Below are 6,213 nucleotides of genomic sequence, written 5' to 3'. Positions count from 1 at the left end.
AAGTTAGGGACCTTGTAGCTTATAATGGTCGATTGGCGGGGTGTCATAAGAATAACATTATTATGAAGAAAGGAACGAAAATATAATTTAATTGATTGTGTGGATACGTATCTGGTAAGCATGTTTATGCCTCTTTTAAATCAGTGTGATGCATCATTGCGGACGATACTTGAACTTGATGGAAAATAAGCAATAGTTATGCAGTTTGGGGATTCCAAAAAGTTACAAAGTAATTAGATCATGTAATATTGTGATGAAATATTTTGTTTCGTTATTTCAATAGTTAATTTGGAGGCAAATAACGGACCAATTACATATAGTTTGATGACACTATACAGGTTTATCGGATTAGCGGCAACATCACAGCAACCATTTTGGTAGCAGCCAAGACTCATTCTGACGTGTAATAACATAGTATAGTCTACGCTTGCAGACCTTTATCAGTTATCACCACAGTAGTCATTCATCTTATATATCTTCTCATTCTGTTTTTGTTCTACTTCTTCGCCTCCTCCTTAAAATGGATTGGCAGGGTTCCCAGCCCATCAGGGAAATCAAGGAAATCAGGGATTTTTTCAAAAACGTTTTTCCAGTAAGGGAAAAATCAGGGAATTGTCTCAAATCAGGTGAAAATGCCTCAAATGAGGGCAAAATCGTGGAATTTCGATCGGCCCAAAAGTCGAAAGCTCGAGTCAATCAGACTCTGTTATATTTTGTTGTATATTAAAACAACATTCATTGAATGACATGTTATGGTGAGGTTTCCTTTTTAGTGTAGCCTCTTTTTCTACAGTACAAGTATAGGCCTACTGGTACGGGATACAGGGATAAGCCCGTCAGTCATAAGGACCATAAGTCATAATACTAACTGGTCATAAGGACCGCTAGTCATAACGTGTAAAATCCTATACCCAAAAGCTCGCTAGTCATAATAGGCAAAAGGGGTCACTAGTCATAAGGTCATAAGGACAATGAGTCATAAGGTCCGATTTTCATAATGCAAGATAAGGGTCGCTATTCATAATGGACCATAAGGGTAATTGATCATAAGGATCGCTAGTCATAATCAACAATGAGGGTCGGTATTCATAATACTAGATAAGGGTCGCTAGTCATAAAAAGGAAGAGGCTACATTAATCATAAGGGTCGTCAGTCATAATAGGGGATGCGGGTCGCCAGTCATAATAGTAGAAGGGGTTCGCCAGTCATAATAGTAAAAGGGGTTCGCCAGTCATAATGATAGATGAGGGTCGCTAGCAGTGGCGTACCTAGGATTTTCCACAGGGGGGGCAAAACCGTCCGCCAAAAAATTTGACAAGCAAAAAAAAAAAAAAAAAAAAAAAAAAAAAAAAAAAAAAAAGGTCTTCGATCACAAATAAAGGATTTCGTTCCATAAAAAAATTGACAAGCAAAAAAAAAAAAAAAAAAAAAGTCTTCAAGCTCGTCAGGGGGGGCAAAAAAGGTTTTTCAAGTCCGTCAGGGGGGGCAAAGATACGTTTTTGCATGGGTTGTGACTCGTCAGGGGGGCAGAGTGCCCCCCCCCTGCCCCCCCGTAGGTACGCTAGTGGTCGCTAGTCATAATAGTGGATGAGGGTCGCCAGTCATAATAGTGGATGAGGGTCGCCAGTCATAAATAGTAGATGAGGTTCGCCAGTCATAATAGTGGATGAGGGTCGCCAGTCATAAAAGTGGATGAGGGTCGCCAGTCATAATAGTGGATGAGGGTCGCCAGTCATAATAGTAGATGGGGTTCGCCAGTCATAATAGTGGATGAGGGTCGCCAGTCATAATAGTGAATGAGGGTCGCCAGTCATAACAGTGGATGAGGGTCGCCAGTCATAATACTAAAAGGGGTTCGCCAGTCATAATAGTAGAAGGGGTTCGCCAGTCATAATAGTAGAAGGGGTTCGCCAGTCAAAATGGTAGATGAGGGTCGCTAGTCATAATAGTAGAAAGGGTTCGTCAGTCATAATAATGGATGAGGGTCGCCAGTCATAATGGTAGATGAGGGTCGCTTTTCATAATAGTAAAAAGGGTTCGCCAGTCATAATAATGGACGAGGGTCGCCAGTCATAATAGTGGATGAGGGTCGCTATTCATAATAGTAGAAAGGGTTCGCCAGTCATAATAATGGATGAGGGTCGCCAGTCATAATAGTAGAAGGGGTTCGCCAGTTATAATGGTAGATGAGGGTCGCTAGTCATAATAGTTTATAGGGTTCGCCAGTCATAATAGTGGATGAGGGTCGCCAGTCATAATAGTGGATGAGGGTCGCCAGTCATAATAGTGGATAAGGGTCGCCAGTCATAATACTAAAAGGGGTTCGCCAGTCATAATAGTAGAAGGGGTTCGCCAGTCATAATGGTAGATGAGGGTCGCTAGTCAAAATAGTAGATGGGGTTCGCCAGTCATAATAGTGGATGAGGGTCGCCAGTCATAATAGTAGAAAGGGTTCGTCAGTCATAATAATGGATGAGGGTCGCCAGTCATAATGGTAGATGAGGGTCACTTTTCATGCCAGTCATAATAATGGACGAGGGTCGCCAGTCATAATAGTGGATGAGGGTCGCTATTCATAATAGTAGAAAGGGTTCGCCAGTCATAATAATGGATGAGGGTCGCCAGTCATAACAGTGGATGAGGGTCGCCAGTCATAATACTAAAAGGGGTTCGCCAGTCATAATAGTAGAAGGGCTTCGCCAGTCACAATTGTAGATGAAGGTCGCTATTCATAATAGTAGAAAGGGTTCGCCAGTCATAATAATGGATGAGGGTCGCTATTCATAATATTATATAGAAAGGGTTCGCCAGTCTTAATAATGGATGAGGGTCGCCAGTCATAATAGGAGAAAGGGTTCGCCAGTCATAATAATGGATGAGGGTCGCCAGTCATAATGGTAGATGAGGGTCGCTTTTCATAATAGTAAAAAGGGTTCGCCAGTCATAATAATGGACGAGGGTCGCCAGTCATAATAGTGGATGAGGGTCGCTATTCATAATAGTAGAAAGGGTTCGCCAGTCATAATAATGGATGAGGGTCGCCAGTCATAATAGTAGAAGGGGTTCGCCAGTCATAATGGTAGATGAGTGTTGCTATTCATAATAATAGAAAGGGTTCGCCAGTCATAATGGTAGATGAGGGTCACTTTTCATGCCAGTCATAATAATGGACGAGGGTCGCCAGTCATAATAGTGGATGAGGGTCGCTATTCATAATAGTAGAAAGGGTTCGCCAGTCATAATAATGGATGAGGGTCGCCAGTCATAACAGTGGATGAGGGTCGCCAGTCATAATACTAAAAGGGGTTCGCCAGTCATAATAGTAGAAGGGCTTCGCCAGTCATAATTGTAGATGAAGGTCGCTATTCATAATAGTAGAAAGGGTTCGCCAGTCATAATAATGGATGAGGGTCGCTATTCATAATAGTATATAGAAAGGGTTCGCCAGTCATAATAATGGATGAGGGTCGCCAGTCATAATAGGAGAAAGGGTTCGCCAGTCATAATAATGGATGAGGGTCTCGAGTCATAATAGGAGAAAGGGTTCGCTAGTCATAATAATGGATGAGGGTCGCCAGTCATAATAGTAGAAGGGGTTCGCCAGTCATAATGGTAGATGAGTGTCGCTATTCATAATAATAGAAAGGGTTCGCAAATCATAATAATGGATGAGCAAAGCCCCTTATGAATAGCGACCCTTATGACTATTATGATTAGCGGTCCTTATAACTAGCGGGTATTATGACCAGTGGTCCTTATGACTGGCGGGTGGACCCAAAAATAATAATATGCCGATATATGTGTATAAAAAATAATAACAATACATGTAATTCACTGCAACAACTAAGAAAACATGAGAAACTGGGAATGGGTTTAAAAAATTATCAGGGAATTTTAAAACTTTATCAGAGAAAAATCAGGGACTTTTTGTTTTCCTGAAAAGCTGGGAACCCTGATTGGGTTAAGCCAGCCGTTAACTATCTACAGTAGATCGTATACATAGAGGTGGATAAATAAAAATCACATTTTGTACACCTCCATGATCGTATTTTAGCGTTATTTTATCGAAAAATAACAGATTTTATTGTTTTGAACCAAAACCTTCAAAAATCCCCTGAAACAGACAATAAAATCCCCAAAGTTTGTTTAATCCCCAAATATATTTTTTTTAATTCCCACAGGCTTGTGAAAATCCCCATATTTTCAAAATTTGGGGATGGAAATATATGTCACTCTAACTGTACTCCAATATCGAGGGGCGCGCGTGTGAAGATTCGAAGCCGGCGCGCGGAAAGTAAAACTTTAAAAATTTCTCCAGAAAATTGAAAACAAGTCACCATGCAAACTTAACAATTTAGACCAAATGGCTTGTAGATGAAATGAATGTTAGACCATATGGAAATTAGACCAAGTGGAAATTAGCCGAAGCGGAAATTAGACCAAGTGGAGATTAGCTGAAATGGAAATTAGACCAACTGCACATTAGACCAACTGAATAGTTGACCAAGTGAGGATTATAGACCAACTGCACATTATACCAACTGCAATATAGACCAAATGAATAATGGACCAAGTGAGGATTAGACCAACCGACTATTAGACGAACTGGTAGGCCTATTAGACCAAATGCATTAAGAACAAGTTACAAAAAAATACTTTAGACGAAATGGCAATTAGACCGAGTGACGACTAGCCCAACTTGGCATTAGACCAAGTGGCTATTAGACCAAGTGATCATTAGACCAAGTGGCTATTAGACCAAGTTGTCATTAGACTAATTGGCTATTAGACCAAAAGAGAATTGGACTAAGTGGGTTTAGCCCGAATGTGGTTAGCCCATCTGATGTTTAGACCGAGTGATTGACCAACCGTCAGTAAACCCTTGAGATTGTTTTTCATAACAATTTACATAACCATGATTAAATATTTGACAATTTGACATAAAAACCCTTTTTCTTCTTGATTGAATCATAAAAGGTTAGTAATTTCTTAATGTGCAGAGGAAGCAAATGTTCTTTAACAGTAAAATGAGAAAAAAAAATCAATTTAACGCAAATGCGACAAAAGTATATCAAAATCATAGACATGGCGGTTCATGCTCGAGCGCCCTCCTCATGAACGGGAGTTGACCCCCTTACAAGTTGAACAAAATACTTGAAAATGGAACCTCCTGTCTTTTCGCCAATCAGTCGACTTTTAAAAAGAGTAGGGTGAAAGATAATTACATTATGTTATGTATGCAGGCCGCTTAAAAATCAGGTATTTGAGGTCGCTATATATACTCTGGGTAAATAATTATTATTCTCTTTGTAAGGATATTGCTGTATATAGGCCTACCTGTTATGTGAAATGATGAGCAAAGCTGTTAAATTTCATATTTTTACATCCTGTATCAATTCTATAAAAATTTTCTCACCATTCAAAATTCAATAATTTTCTTATTTTCAATCCGATATCGATGGCATTTACAACATTGTGCTTTCTGTCTAAATATAGCAAAACCAACATCTTTTAAAACACATTGGCCCATATTCCGAATTCGGGTGTTATTAAAATTTTGGTATAAAGTTAATTCATAGCCAATTGTGACATACACTGTTAGAAAAAAAGATTTTACAGAAGAAAAAACCAACAACATATTTTACAGAAAGAAATAACCAAATCATTCTGTAAATTGCTATAACAGGAAAGAATTCATTTTACAATTTTTTACAATATTACAGAACAGGTTTGTTAAAAAAAGGGAAAACATTTTTATTACCATAACTTTGTAAGGTTACATACACCAAATACTAATTTTCTGTAATTTTACACAAAATGCATGTAAGATTACACAGTGCAGTAAGATTCACGGTTTTCTCGAGACTCTGCTGCAGGAATTTTTTGTTTTTTAAATAGAAATTCTCTAACAGTGTACATCTCTAACAGTATAGAGGTTCAATGTATTTACTGTCTTGGAATGATGAATAAGATAGTTGTCTTCACAATATCAAAGAATTAGGGAAGAGCACAGCTAACACAAGAAAAAAAGGGAAGTAACACAATTTTCATACTTTTGGCTTCCCATAATTTTAGCACATAGACCATGGTCTATGATACGAACCGGTGTGATTGTCAATTATTTTTTTAATCATCTAATGATTTATTTTTAGAAATATATAATGGAAAATGTTTCTGATATTATTGACATACTTTATTAATTCATTCAGTTA

The sequence above is a fragment of the Lytechinus pictus genome, chromosome 2 (genome assembly GCF_037042905.1).
Source record: "Lytechinus pictus isolate F3 Inbred chromosome 2, Lp3.0, whole genome shotgun sequence".
Classification (NCBI taxonomy): domain Eukaryota; kingdom Metazoa; phylum Echinodermata; class Echinoidea; order Temnopleuroida; family Toxopneustidae; genus Lytechinus; species Lytechinus pictus.
This window is presented reverse-complemented; position numbering follows the sequence as displayed.